Source organism: Otolemur garnettii, unplaced genomic scaffold, assembly GCF_000181295.1.
Source record: "Otolemur garnettii isolate 467f Iridium unplaced genomic scaffold, OtoGar3 scaffold00172, whole genome shotgun sequence".
In the NCBI taxonomy this organism is placed as follows: Eukaryota; Metazoa; Chordata; class Mammalia; order Primates; family Galagidae; genus Otolemur; species Otolemur garnettii.
The window spans coordinates 1,827,343-1,841,103 of NW_003852567.1; the positions used below are offsets into that span (position 1 = coordinate 1,827,343).

At 42.2% G+C, this 13,761-nt stretch overlaps 1 protein-coding gene across 2 annotated transcripts in view; it reads left to right on the forward strand.

Annotated features, from left to right (window-relative positions):
* Window positions 1-13,761, forward strand: part of FAM219A (family with sequence similarity 219 member A) — a 55,275-nt gene that overhangs the window by 3,076 nt on the left and 38,438 nt on the right. The window lies entirely within an intron of this gene.

A 13,761-nucleotide genomic window follows, 5' to 3' on the forward strand; every position in this document is an offset into this window, starting at 1 on the left:
CCTTACTCCTTCAGTGTAAGGCCCCCTGATGGCAACAGGAGCTGCCTCCTTAAGCCCCAAGGTAATAGGGTAATGCTGCTATAAGGTAATAGGGTAATGCTGCTATCAGTACTACCCCTTTGTCAACCATGCCATATGGATAGAGGCATGTTACATGGACTCCATCATCAAATAACCCTCTCCAGATCATACTAGTGGAAAGGATCTAGAGGCCATTCCTTACTTAGAAAGATAAATTCTATGGGGGAGCACATATTTTTTAAAAAATTATTTACTTGAAAGAGAAACTCAAGCTTGGAAAGGAGGCCTGGGGGAGTGGCAGAAGCTGGGAGAGAAGGCACCGCCAGGATATCTGGGTGTTTCCAAGGTGCTAATTAAGCCTTAGTTCTCAGCTAGTGGGAGGAAGAGGAAGAGATCTCTGCCCTATTATTGCTGCTGTTGCTGTCACAGCTGCATGGAACCTCCTGTCTGGAGTGGGAGTTTGCCTATAGGGAATGGCTTTCCTCCTTTTCTTATGACACCAATTATTTAATTGGCCTGGCTGCATCTCAGCAGCTGAACCAGGCCTGGGCCTGTCCCTGAGAGAGCTCCCCAGGGTCTCCTTATGAAAGAAATGAGAGCTCTTAGAGATCTATCCATTGGGCTTCATTCCTGCTGTTGTCTTATCTCCCAGTCAATCCCGAGTGTTTCTGAGCACAGATACTCCCAAAGAAACTGCCAGGGATGGGCACAGTGGTGTGTCAACTCTGAGTCTGAGCCATACACCTCACTGATCTAGAGATGCTCCCAACAGCTCAAGACTTTCTGTGGAACAGTCGGGTAAAGTCTGGGCTTTTGTTTGTGAGTAACAGGGATAGGCTCTCTGGCCTTATTGTCTGCTCGGCTGGTTGGTGCAGCTGCACAGTCTGTATCTTCTCTTTGGTAGCAATTGGAGAGGAGGAAATTTGTTGCAAGAAAAACAAATGGAGCTTTTAAGCACTTAATTGTATCAGGCATCACCCTGCCTCCTGTACTCTCAGAGGCAAAAGAAACTTAAAGAATGGCATATGGCACCAGACGGATTCTGCACACTTGAGAGAAATGCTAGTCTGGCCTCACTAAAACCACGTTATCTGTTGTTAACTCTTTAGTTTATGAGCATTAGCTATGTATCTACACAGTTCCAGGTATTTGAAGGATACAGAGACAAGTGAGATCTCTCCTATAGATGGCCAGGAGAAGGATGGACTCAAATGGCTACAATAGGGTTTTTTAGATACATGTCAGTAAAGAGTGAATATCAATGGAGGTGTTTCCTGAGAAAGAGTGACACTCCCCTTAAGAGAAGGTGAAGAATGTCAAGGTTCTGACCCTTCGAGTACATGAGCTTGGAAAGGAATTTCAGACTCTTACTGCCTCCTGGGTGGAGATGGTCAGGACTGGGCATTAATTCAGTGAGTGTACCATCATGGCTCCTGAAGAAGAGTGACCATTATAAAGATAGCAAATAGCTGCTATAGAAAATTGACCTACATGTATGTACCTTGAATTGTCTCCTTATAGTCAGATGACATTTCAATTTACGGGTGGATTCTTATAGTGAGTCCATGTGGCTTGTGACCCAGCAGTATTCCTCAGGCCCCTGAGGAGAGGCATACTTCCTCCTTCTTATATTGCAAACTAAGGATCAGATTTGCTTAGGCCTTTAGCCCCTTGCTACTCACTTCTTCATCCAACAAACACTAAGGAAGAACCTACTCTCCACTAGGCTTTGTGCAAGGCCCAGTAACAGAATTTTTCACAGTTTGGCACAGATTGAGGCATTATAGGATAGTGAACAATGTAAGAAAAGTAAGAACTAGGCCCAGTAAGACCAAAGGAAAGCAATAAGAGCTCTTACCAACTTGTCAGGGAGGACCTCACCAAGGAGAGACATTGCTGAACTGGCTGTTGGAAGAGTATTAGTAGCTTAGCAAACTAACAAGATGAGGTAAAGCAAGAATTCCAGGCAAAGAGCATGGAAGAAGAAACAAAAGGGTATGCTTGGAATGAACGAAATGTTGTAAATAAGGGACTAACATGATCAAATTTGAGTTTAGGTTATCACTTCATTGGTGGGTGAGGTATTAAAGAAGATGAGATTAGAGGTTGGAAAACTAATACAGAGATGGGTGTAGTAATCCAGCTAAGAGACAATGAAGGCCTGCACTAAAGCAGAGAAAGGAGGGGACAGATACACAGATACTAATGAAGTGAAATAGGCAGGATATGATACCTGTTTGGAGGTGGGATGAAGAGGTCAGGAGTTAAGAGTGACTCCCAGGTTTGTGGCATGGACACCTGCTTGGAGGAAGAGAATGTGATTACTCAGGAAATTTGAGGGCCTGTGTACCTCTTGGCCTCCGCAACTGTTATAATAGACAAAGCTGCTATTTTCCTTTGCTTTAAGTCCTGGAAAAACAAAGGTCAGAGTGACACTGCCCCTACAGCATTAACAGGGCTGCTGAGAAATGTGTATACCTGCTAGTGAATACTTTTCTTCTACAACCTGCTTTTGATGCATGCAAGAGAATTAGTGGAACCAAGGACCCATAGTGAGTTTTTGTTGTTTTTCTCTTTCCAGCAGCACTTTTCTGAAAGAAAAATAAAAACATTTATTGTCTGAGTATTTTATGTCTCAAATCTGCCTGACCTTTTACCATCATTCTGGCTAAACCTATGGCTTTGTTTCTGACTGGCTGACTGACTGACTAACTGAGATGGGCCCTTTCACTGATTCCTTCTAGAATGGATATGTGTGTTACTGCATTACCTGCAAGAATGAAAAAGAACTTGTACTTCCCTTTCTGAGCCTAGCCTGAAAAGCTACACTTAGGGTAGAAGCAGCAACCAGGATACTATCTTCTAGGCAAGGTATGCCAAGGGAGGAGACTTCTGAGGTGAGGTCACTGAGGGTGACTTGGCTTCTCAGAGGTCCCAAGTGTGGCCTCTGCAGGCAGGTGCATCCATGGTAGCTAGGGTTCAGGCTGAGTCATTCCCAACCCCCTACTATTGCCCAATGTGAACAGAAATGGAAAACAGAAGCTTTTTCACTCAAAATTGATTAGTCTCAGGGACCTGCTCCCCTCCTTTTTGGGGCAGGTGGAGCCTTGTGTGTAGAAAGGAACATGGGGAATTCAGCTTCTTGGGCTTAGTTGCTTTGTGCCTTACATCAGACCTGGGAGAACAGGTACAGGAAGCCCCAGAGTAGTTGGGAAGAGGAAAATCAGGCTGATACCCAGAGGTGCTGGTTGAAGGAAGCAAGAGGTGTGGCACAACAGAGTCCCATGTCATTGTTTCTTAAGGAGACACTGGTGAGAATCTGGCTTTCTTGACAGGAGGAAGTAAGTAAGTAGGTAGGTAAACCAGTCTGGATCTGGCTGTGCTCTGGAATTTGGAAATTGGCGCATAACCCAGAGACCTAACTGTGGAACAGCTGGGTGAACTCCTGGACTTCACGGAGGGACTCTGGAGTAGGGAAGTCATTTAGAAAGGAGCCCCAGAGGGTCTGGCCTGGGAGAGGAGGTAGACATAGGCTCACAGGAGTTCCTCACTAGGCTTTACATTCTCAGGAGCCAGTTCAAGCAAATCTGCACTTAGCTATGTTATTATCAGAGATGTCAAATTGAGGATCAGACAGTTGTGATTATTGACTATCAATTTTAAGTTTCTGTGATGGTGAGGTGAGTGTGTGTACAAGTAAGAGGGGACATTGGCTTTGAAGAGTATTTCCTGAATGACCTTCTAGCCCTGAGAAATATAAGTGTAACAAAAGGCCATACTCAGGCAGAAACAAGCCCAGCTATTGTGATTCCTTGCCTGGTTTTGCCTATTTTGGCCACCAGACTCCTGGCTGTTATAAACAGAGTCCACCCTATCTTATCTATCTAGAACAATACCTGAAGGGGAAATTTAACTAAGATTTATTGAACTAACTATATCAAAACTGTGGAGTGAGGACTCTATATATGGTAGTCACTGTGTAGTGTAAGTCTTATGTAGTTAACTTAAACATAATTATATACAAGCTATAAATGATTTATAGTTACATATTAATTTCCAATTTTATCCTTATAAAGCAACTGGTGAAGCCTTTAGCCAACCATGGCTTAGACTAGCATTTCTTATAGTATATTGTTAGGAATATTGATCCTTTGGGATACTTCATGGAGAAAAAGAAGGCTCCATAGATAAATTCCTTTGTGAAACACTACACACTCTATCCTATCACAATGTCCACTAGAATTTTAAAAGCTCTGAGAAGTCCTACAGTAAAGGAACCTTTTCATCTTTGTTTAACTCAATGTTTCCCAAGCTTATTATAACTATAGAACCCTTTTTCATATTATATTCATTAATATAATCAGAACCAATACATTTTATGGAATATTCTTTGGAAAATTTTGGTTTAGAAAATTGGTTAGAAATTATTCTCTATTCTAATTCATCCTAGATTTCTATTCTTCCCAGTTCTTTTGAGCCTTTTGTATAACTCACACTATTTTGCCGTATGTTAGTATCTAACAGGATATTGCGAATTTGTTTCAGGGTCTGAACTTGTTGCCATCAGTAGATAAGGTCTTAGTGAACTTTGATCAGATATAGAAACAAATACTAAGTGCCTCATTTTTCTCATGATATTTATAAAGGAGTTTTACCTCCCTCATGTCCCTATACTGAATCTTGATTTGGTGCTTAACTTATCATTCTTGGATGGCTTTATTGAGATATAATTTATATACCATATACTTTATTCATTAAGTACTTTACTTTTAATCCTGGTATGGATGTCCCATGGCTTAATTCTATTTTTCTTTTTTACCTGTGGGCTATGCTCTGTCCTTTTGTGTTCTATCAAGCAGTAGAGAAGATAAAGACTATAGTCCAAATTTGTCAGGAAGAATCCCATCTCAATTGGGATATAAGATGAAATACTAATTTCCATATTAGGGAATCAATATTTCCTCTGCAGTATCAATAAATGTCCTCACTGTTCATAACAGCTCAATAGGCATTCTTGCATGTCATTTTATACCCTTATGCTCCATAGACTACATATAGCACAGGTGATAAACATGTTTTATCCCATATGCCAATACCTAGTGATCAGTAGTAGATGCCTGGAGCATTGAGTTAAGATGGATTCTGAAGCATAGTCTTGGTTCCATGAAAAAGAGTAACATGGTTAATTTTCCATGTCTGTCATGGTCTTTAGCAGGGAGAGTAGCCATTTTAGTGTTCTACTTGCCATCCTGGCAGCCTTGAATCATAGTTATCCTGGACAAAGAACACAGGAAGGAAATTCTTGGGGATGTTAGCCAGCTCAGCAATCTGTTTCAGTGAGAGGCTGGAGTCTTACAATATGGCTCCTTAAAAATGAAAAGAGAAAACTGATATTTCCTACCCTGCTCTTCAGCATTGGTTTTTGGAGTGTTGAATTAATAGAAAGTTAAGTATCCTTTGGAAATAGATAGGCCAGATGAACGGAAGTAACCTTATCTCTGCTGAGCAGATAAGAAGGGGAAAGAGGCAGATTCAGGAAAGACCTCATGAATATCATATAAGTGGTTGCCCACATTTAAATTGAAATCAGAAGCCCTTGACCAAAGGCACAAGAAGTAATAGGCTATGAGAAAAGACCCTTAAGCCAGAAGTTAACTGAAGATGAAAGGCTCCACCATGAGTTACACAGCCTTAGCACTTTTTCCCTAGGCTAAAACAGGTCCTGTGTTTTCCTTCTACTGTTTCCTTAGAGACTGATTTCAAATCCCCCAGTCATCCTAGCTGTCCCAGTAGTTTCTTTCTTTCTTTCTTTTTTTTTCTGAGACAGAGTCTCAAGCTCTCACTCTCAGTAGAGTGCTGTTGCATCACAGCTCACAACAACTTCAAACTTAAGCAATTCTCTTGTCTCAGCCTCCCAAGTAGCTAGGACTACAGGCACCCGCAACAACACCCAGCTATTTTTTGATTGCAGTTGTCGTTTTTGTTTAGCAGGCCCAGGCTGGGCTCAAACCCTCCAGCCTCAGTGTATGTAGCTGGCGCCCTACTAACTGAGCTACAGGCACCAAGCCCCAGTGGAGTTCCTTACCCTTCACACTGGACACAGACCTCTCTGTGTAATCTGACCAACACAGATTACTGTGGGGCTGCCACTATCTACAGTATATTATACTTCCATTATTGTCAGATGGGATTTCATTATCATATTTAATAGCAGTAACTATTATTATATTAAACTTGGAACATATCTAAAGAGTCTCCATAGACAAATTCCTTTGGAAAACACTGCATACAAAGGGTAGTAGCCCTTTTATTACCAGTATAAAATAGAGGCAAGAACCTGGAATCACATCTTGACCTAGGCTGTCTGCCAATACAGGTCAGGATCCACTGGAGCTAGTGGGATTGTAGTTTCATACTTATTAGAATCTTCAGCATATGTATATAATAAAACACTTATTCTCAGAAGGGTAGCTGACTGAATTCAGCAAGGTACAATTTAAAGAGGAATCTAGGTGAGGCTGTGTGACTGGGTAGGCTAGGGTAGACCTACAAAGAGAGCTAGTACCTGAGTAGACAGAAAGCTTAATGTAAGTCTGCTGTATAATGTAGCACCAGAAAAGCTAGTGTGCTGTTGGGCTTCATTAATAGAAATAGGGACTTTAAGTCCTAGGAGGAGATAATCTTACTCTGCCATATTCTGCTCTGGTCAGCACTATCTGAAGTCCTACATTCTATGCTAATACCATCCTTCAAGAGAAAGAGTGAGTGGAACAATGAAAAGAGTCAAAATGTCAAAGCCATCTAATACGAAAACAGTTGGAAGGACTGAGTTGTTCAATCTGTAAATAAAACAATCTCAAAGAAAGCATATTAAGGTTTTCAAATGCCTATTAGTCTGGATTAGGAGAGGAAAGGTTAGACTTATCTGTATTATCTGTAGCTTCATAAAGAGGAACCAGGGCCAGTGGATGGGAGCAAGGATATGCTCCTATGTCCCATTTCCAGTGTAGCAGTTTTTAAACTGGGCTAGAGGCCAGAGCACCTGGAACGCACATTGCTCCTTGCAAAATGCCACACTCTTCCCAAAGAGCTAGAAATTATATTCTAGTAGTAAACGTGGCTCTATTATATGTGGGCAATATAAACATGTCCAAAAAATCCACTGTGGTACTTAGCATGAGCAGTACTTCTAGTTTTCTGTTAATATGTGTTTGCCAACCTTTCCTGTATTTCAAGACCTGTCACAAAAATGCTATCTTCTTCATACATCTTTTATCTTTTCTTCAGTGAGATGTGAGCTCTCCATTGTACCTGTCTCATGGCCTTAATACATTGTCTCTGTACAAAATTTGTGGGTACAGTTGTCTTTTCCCTATCTTAAGTTCCTTTTAAGGCAGATGAAAAGATATTTCTAAAGTTCCTAAACCACCCTGTGGTAGATTGGGAAAATCTTTTTTTTCTTTTTTAGAGACAGAGTCTCACTTTGTTGCCCTTGGTAGAGTGCCATAACATCACAGCTCATAGCAACCTCCAGCTCTTGGGCCTAGGTGATTCTCTTGCCTCAGCCTCTCGAATAGCTGGGACCACAGGCACCTGCCATAACACCTGGCTAATTTTTGTTGCAGTTTGGCTGGGGCTGGGTTTGAACCCGTCACCCTCAGTATATGGGGCTGGTGCCCTACTCACTGAGCCACAGGCACAGCCCGGGAAAATAATTGTGTGCATTTTATAGATATAAGCAGATACACAAGCAGACTCCCAGAAAGTCAAATAGACTTGGCCATTACCTGACTGGAGGTTGGCATGGCCTTGACTAAGAGTCAGGTGCCTTGACTTCCAGGCCCATGATATTTCCTTCACAACTTGGGACCTAATTAAGTTCTTATACATCAAGCTTGAAATTCTCCCTTGGCTTTTCAGGAATCTATACTAGCCAGGTTTCTTTCTAGTAGGTTCAGTCTTTCATCTTCTTTCATCTACTGGCACCTTGAGGCCTCCTTGCCTCTTAAGATTCCCCTCCTCTATTGCATTCTTACCCATTCTTCAGAGATCAGTATAACTCTTCTTCTCCAGGAATCCTGCCCTGACTATTCCAATGAGCTCTCAACCAATCCCAAAGCCTTTATAATCTCTAGCATGTAACTTTATATCTATAATATTATGGTTTGGGGTGTCCACTTTAATACTATAAGTCTTGTTACCCCAATTCCCCTTTGATCTCCTTGACAAATAGCTTCTGACCCCAGAACTTATAGCTTGCCAAATAAAAGACTTGCTCTCATGAAAAAGAACTACAGAAGAAAACTGCTGACTCCTTTAATGATAAGTGAGAGTGGGGAGGAGGTTGGAAGGCTATTCTAAGGAAGGGAACAGTAGAGACCCAAAGGGGGATGAATAGGTGGGAGTGAGTGGAGTAGAAGATACATATTAAGGAATTATGGGAGATTCAGGGGGATACAGGGATGGGGCATTCATTCATTATTCAAAAAACATCTTTTGAGCATCTTCTATATCCAAGACACTGAACCAGACACAGGGAATAAAATGATGAATAAAGTAAACATAGTCCCTGCCTTTATGAGCTGGCAGTCCAGTGGAAGAAAGGATACTAAACAAAGTAGAAGAAATAATAAATTCTTCTCTCACATTAGAATGGGAATGTCAAGTAAGGCTCCTGTGAGGAAGGATAAGAAGGACTTGACTGCTCTGACAAGGAACAATTCACTTCTTGCTCCCCAGTGGGGCAGGGGCTCCCATCTGACTTGGTAATCTTACAAATTGGCCTTTCTCCATCCTCTCCCTTAGCAGCATTAGATAAGTGTTCAAAAGTGAGGGACATAAGAGCAACAGTTCAGCTCCTCTCACATTGGTAACAAAGCTGATAACTGTGCTTATGGCTTTGTTGTGGGGCTGGAGAAGCTATTAAGAGAGTTGTGATCTTTAATATCTAATGAGCAAAAAACTTAGCTCTGCTGATGAAAAGCTCATACCTGAGTCTTCCAACATTGTATGACTTGTACACATATCTCTAAGAGGCAGAAAAAAATTTATTATTTTTTTTTGAGATAGTCTCACTATGTTGCCCTTGTAGAGTGCTGTGCCATCACAGCTCACAGCAACCTCAAACTCTTGGGCTTAACTGATTGTCTTTCCTCAGCTTCCCAAGTAGGTGGAACTACAGGCGCCTGCCACAACACCCAGCTATTTTTTAGTTGCAGTTGTTTAGCTGGCCGGGGTCGGATTCGAACCTGCCACCCTCAGTGTATGTGTCTGGCACCATAACCACTGTGCTATGGGCACCAAGCCAAAGTGGAAAAATTATTTGAAGATCTTAGAGGAAAGAATGAGTACCAGTCCAGATGTCCTATTCTTGGTTTGTCAGGCAAGGGGTTCTCCTTACCACAAAAACCAAATATGGAAGCCATTCTCTCTGGTGACAAACCTGCCATTGGTGAGAAAGCCAGTAGTTATACTGGTGTGCAGACTGCAGCAGCTGGTGAGAGGGCTGTCATTGGGCCTTCTAGAAATCCTAAAGTTGTTCCCTGAGGATATTATTTTCCAGAATGTCTTCTCTGCTCTCAGCTGGCCTGATGCTTCTAGCCCAGGCTTAGAGGAGATCAGAGACTCAGTGAAAGGCCAAATGGAGATAAGGATATGGGGAAGTGATGGTAGCTGATGGTTTTGGAGAAAAGGAGGAAGAATTATGTGAAGTCAGAGGGGGAGACCAAGTTGTAAGGTGGTATTAATGTAGCAAACATTGGCACCAACGAGAATCAGTCAGGAATCAGGATTTGACCATCTGTCAGCCTTCCTATCAGCTTCCTGGTAAAACCTCATGTTTCACATCCTTCATTTGCAAGGGGCTGAGATATAGCAAGAGGCAGTCTCAGGAATCTCCTACAAGAGAAATTGGTGTATTTTTGAGCAGAGGGGAATATTAGGATGAACCAGTGAGGGGCACAGGCCTCAGGGCAAGAGCTGTGCATAGTGGTGGTAAGGAGTTGGCTGGGTACATCCTAGCTACCATATTTGTTATGACTTTTGGCCAGTCTCTTAATCTCTTTTGGGCTATTTGTAAAATAAATAAGATCATTTATGTGAAAAACTGCAAATTACTATATTATTTCTGGTCTAGGGGTTGTTGATGATGAAAAGGGGTTGTTGATTTCCTTTCTTTTGTCAGTGGTTCCCAAGGGAACTTTTATGGGAGAGGGTGAGAAAGTTTATTTTTCTCAACACCAAATGAGAAAGGGTCTTTGGCCTCTTTGACAGGGCTGTGATAAGACCAGGCTAGAGATAGAAGTACTGTCTGCTCTCACTGATCCCTAGAAGGGGCTCACATTGAGAGATCCTGCCCCAGCCCCTCCCACCATGGCAAAGTTCCATTATCAGACTGGGGCCTTCCTGGAGGACCTCACTATTGATGATAGTGGCGGTGTCTTCCTGCTGTTCCAGTTCCCAAAGATCAACTTTCAGGGCTCAAGAAACATATAACAAGGTCTGCATTGCTCTTACTTTGCCCCCATTAATGGGCTATGGAGGCAGATGTATCCAGTCTGCTGTTGTCTTCAAATTTTTAATATTTTGCCATGGAAATTTTTAAACATACACAAAGTAGAGAAGAAAGTAAAACAGATCTCCTGTCCTCATTACCCACCTTCAACAGTTATCATCACAAGGCTAATCTTGTTTCACTGAGATCCCACCCACTGGGTTATTTTGAATAATTATTTTATCTATAATATTACAGTATGTTTATCTAAAAATGATCATTTTTAACATAAAAATAATGCTATTATCACACCTAAAAATAATAATTCCTTAACATTATAAAAATTCTACTTGGTTTGTTTGAATCTGGCTCACATATTACTTTTGGTTGACATGTCTTTTTAATCTATAGTTCCTCCTGCCACTTTTTCTTTTGTAATTTATTTGTTTTTTTAAAAAATACAAATGCAGTCCTTTGTTCCCCAAAGTTTCCCCATATTATAGATTTTGTTAATTGTATCCCTGTCTTGTTTTTGTATCCTATTCTGTCTCCTGTACTTCTGCAAATTGGTAGTTAAGTCTCAAGGTTTGATCAGATTCAGATTCAACTCTTTGTGAAGAATACTTCTGAGGTGTGGTGTGTACATCCAATCTTATCTTCTGAGGTGTGGTGTGTATATCGTTCATCTCAGGAGGCACATGACATATGTTTGTCCTACTTTTTTGTGATGTTCAGATTGATTAGTAGTGCAGTTAGCTGATCTCTCCATTACAAAAGTTCTCCTTCAGCCTTTCACTTAATCTTGATAGTCATAGCCTCAGTCCATTATTTCTTTCTTTCTTTCTTTCTTTTTTAAATTGTTTGGGATTCATCTAGGGTACAAAGAATTAGGTTACACTGATTGCAGTTGTTAGGTAAAGTCCCTCTTGTAATTGTGTCCCTCAGTCCATTACTTCATCAGGAATTTCTTTTACATCTGCACAGCAGAGAACCCTTGTTAATTCTCTGCCTTCGTACCCCACAGGTATCAGCTGGTTTCTGGCCCTTGCGTTTGTATACTTTTTCTACCACGGCCCTTATCCTGCATCATTATTTCCTTTCTTATGGCTCTAGGCTATCTTCAGACCTCAGATACTCCACTCTGCTTCACTAGAGACCTGAGGGGCGGGGGTCCTCATTTAGAATCTGTCTTTACTGTTTTTACTGAGTCAGCTCCTGGCTCTGCTCTCTGTGAATCCTGCTAGAGCCATGCTTAACCCACACTAGAGAGTGGAAGCAACTAGTCTTTTCCTCCTCTGAGGAGTTCAGCAGGAGCTAGGTGTATTTAACCTTCCCAGGAATTTCTGAGCAGCTTTTTTCTATGCTGAGGAGGGTCTTTCTTTCTGGTTTCCTGAACTTCTTGCTCCAGCCTGGGCCCTGGTGGGGACCCAAGCCTGGTTTCCTGTTTAGCTGGGCTTCAGGCCGGGAGAAGTTGGGGGGAGGGATGAGGCAGGCTATTCTAGCACCATTAGATCCTGTTCTCTTTCCAGCCAAGTTAAAAAAAAAAAATGAGGGCGGCACCTGTGGCTCAATGAGTAGGGTGCCGGCCCCACATACTAAGGGTGGCAGGTTTCAAACCCAGCCCCAGCTGAACTGCAACAAAAAAATAGCACTTGGGAGGCTGAGGCAGGAGGATCTCTTAGCCCAGCAGTTCAAGTGCTCTGTGATCTGTGATCACACCTGTGAATGGCTACTATACTCCAACCTGAGCAATATGGTGAGACACTATCTCTAAAAAAGCTTTTTAAAAAAATTAGCAGGAAAATCACTAGAACATAAACCTATGAGGGTTGGAACACAGTTACCACCTTCTGGTATTTTGGCATTCCTATGCTGCCCTAGAATCTCTACTCCTGGTTTCTCTCTTCACAAGGGATAGAATGTAGAGTCTGCACCTCTGTGCCCCAGACAAATACAGCGCATGTACCAAGGGTACTGCAAGGCAGCTAACTAGGAATACACAGAAGTTGAGAGTTGCTTCTGGTAGACCTGTACCTTACTACTCAACCAGGTTCATTGCGTGCTACTCCAGAGGAAACCAACAGACTGAGGCAGCAGGGGTACAACATAGAAAGAGTTTAATATGCAGGGTGCCAAGTGAGGAGATAGGAGAAACTTCTTAAATCTGTCTCCCTAAGCATTTTTGGGCCAGGATTTGTAAAACTATAGTTTGACAGACAAAGGACATTGGGCTTACTGATTGGCTGAGGATGAATTCATAGGGTTGGAAAGCATAAATTGTCTTCTTATATGGAGTCAGTTCCCAGGTAAAGGGTTGCAAGACTGGTTGAATCAGTTCCTTGGTATGGGCCACTGGTCTGGTTGAGTCAGTTGGTCCACTAGAAGGCAGATCTAGAAGATATCTCAAAGACAGCTTTAAGTATCACAATGGTGATGTTACCAATGGGAGCAATGAAGAAAGCTAAGAATCTTTGTAACCAGGCTCAGCGCTTGTGGCTCAAGCGGCTAAGGCACCAGCCACATACACCTAAGGTGGCTGGTTCGAATCCAGCCTGAGCCCGCCAAACAACAATGATGGCTGCAACCAAAAAATAGCCGGGCGTTGTGGCAGGCGCCTGTGTTCCCAGCTACGTGGGAGGCAGAGGCAGGAGACTTGCTTGAGCCCAGGAGTTGGAGGTTGCTGTGAGCAGTGAAGCCACAGCACTCTACCCAGGGGGACAGCTTGAGGCTCTGTCTCAAAAAAAAAAAAAAAAAAAGAATCTTTGTAACCATCATGTATGTGACTCCTGAGTAATAAGCAATTATAGGAAAGTAAGCTAGGGAAAGTAATGGCTGGATATATTTATATTTATATTTTAACGGTGCCTATATCTTTACAGAGTTCAGGGTCCTATCACAGTTCCTATCTGGCAGACTTTTATTAATTTTATACAGCATGCTTTCATATCCATACCCAGATGTTGTCCCTGCTCACAGGAGCCCTGCACCTCTACCACCCAATCTAACAGCTGTTATTCCCTTGGTCACTATGTCCAATGCAATGGAGCATCTTATGGAGCAGGAAGTTTTGAAAGGTGAACCAGCTAGGGACGAGCTGTGCAATAGCTAGAAAATATTAGGGGTCTTTAATGACAGCAAATCACCTATTATGGGATTTCTGATGACAGCCTCACAGCCTTAGATACCCCACCCATATTCCTCCTTATGTCTAGCTCTTCCTTGGACAGTGAAAATCCAATCTCATTCTG